This window comes from Echinops telfairi, unplaced genomic scaffold (assembly GCF_000313985.2).
Source record: "Echinops telfairi isolate 266 unplaced genomic scaffold, ASM31398v2 ScPeMD7_2291;HRSCAF=2852, whole genome shotgun sequence".
In the NCBI taxonomy this organism is placed as follows: Eukaryota; Metazoa; Chordata; class Mammalia; order Afrosoricida; family Tenrecidae; genus Echinops; species Echinops telfairi.
In genome coordinates, this window is record NW_022106189.1 from 23639204 (window position 1) to 23640993 (window position 1790).

The 1790-nt window shown below is 44.9% G+C and overlaps 1 pseudogene; it reads right to left on the reverse strand.

Annotated features, from left to right (window-relative positions):
* Positions 1-532: 532 nt before the first annotated feature.
* LOC101651058 lies at positions 533-1648 on the reverse strand (annotated as a pseudogene).
* Positions 1649-1790: the final 142 nt, after the last annotated feature.

Sequence of the window (1790 nt, forward strand, 5' to 3'; positions counted from 1 at the left end):
GCACTTCACTCTCAAACACTTCAGCATGCAAATTAAAACATTCTCCTATGAATGACAAAACACCTTAAGACAGTTCTAAAAATAAGCAATTATCCAGTATTTTAAATTCAGTACATATTTAAATTTTCTGAGTGGCTTTTTAATGGATTTTGGAGTCAGTGTCAGTCCAACCAAGGATACTACTCTGCATTTGGCTGTTGAGTCTCTGAATTTTCTCCTAATCGAGAGGAGTTCTCCGTTCCCTCCTCTTTTTTAACACTTTTGTTGGCAGTATTTATAACATATAGGAAAGTAGATCCAGAGGCTGAATTAAATTTCTACCCAGAACTAACCAGTAAATATTTGGGGAGATGACATTTTGGCACTCTGAAAATTCTAGTAGTGTTGGGGATCAAACTTTCCTCTGTGAGTTTTGACATCAAAATGCCTTTGATATTATCAAACTTCAATATTTAAGGATTTGTTTTCCACAAACCAGGCCCTTTAAAAAAGAGAAAAATATTCACTAGTTTAATCATGGTAGACTTACTCTTTAATTGAAACGCAAACACTTTCCTTCTTTTTTATTTTGTCTGACACCCATGTAATAGCCAGTACAGCCACTCATGTACCAAGAGATTAACATACTTCGCAAAGCATCAGCTTCATCAAGAGAATCTGGGCATATGGAAGGGGCGGGGCGGGGGAAGCGGAGCGGTGCTGGGCCGGCGGGATAATTGGTGGTCCAGAAGGAAATGGAGGTAACCAGCATGAGAGGAAAGGTGGTGGTGGAGGGGGTGGTCTATTGAACTTGAAGCGTGGCTTTCCTGGCCCCACCCCTGATGGTGGGGGCGGGGGGGATGGAGGTAGAAAAGCGCTCCGTGGTGTCGCTTTAGACTTGATATTTGGTTACTTTCCAAGCCACCTGGAGGAGCTCTCACTTGCATCTGTCGACGGTTCGCTTTCATTTTCCTTCCCGTGAGCGTTCTGGTCCACACGGTGAACTAACTCCCGCAAAGCTGGGACAAAGTGGATCAGGCAGGTTGCTCCCCTCTGTGTCCATATCCGGCGTAAACCACAGCACACGTTTCTCTCTTAGGATCCCCTGAAGGGATGGTAGCCGGGTCCATGCAGCCAGCTTCTCACCAAAGGCAGGACATTGATCACCAACTTTCCACGGCTTCAGTGCGGTCGTGGCATTCTTTTTCCGGCTCGTTTTCTTCTCAGGAGGCTTTCTTTTAGGGGTGCGTTTTGGTTTGTCAGTAGCTTCACAAAGTTCTCCCTTCATTAGAGGAGGGCTGTCAAGCTCAATTAAAACGAGCAACGTTGATTTGTGATTTTACTCCTCTGCAGTAGTTAAAGGGTTAACAAGGGAATTGTGTACGGCATTGCCTCGATCTACCCTAAGCGCTGTTTTCTTCATAACATTTTTTTTTCTATTTTCATCTTATTTCAGAGCATCGTGGGCCACAAAAACATTACCTCTGCAGCCCACGGGCCGCCAGTTTGACACCCCTGCTTTAGAGCATGCTTTAGAGCTATGGCTTTATCAGAGGCTTGGATCGATGCTGTATCTTTCCAAATGTCAGTCGTCACTCTGGCCTGTTCCGCATCAGAACAGTACCGTTTCTTCCTGCTACTGGACGCCTCCACAGCCACCCATGGCCTTGGCGAGTCCACTGCGGGAGCATTGATTCCTTTTTGACCGGAACTAGGCGATCTTCATTGTTCTCCCACTGAGGAGGGGTGTTTTTTGAGACCCCGTTTTCTTTTTTTTGTTTGCTTGTTTGTTTTAATTTTTAATCGTTTTA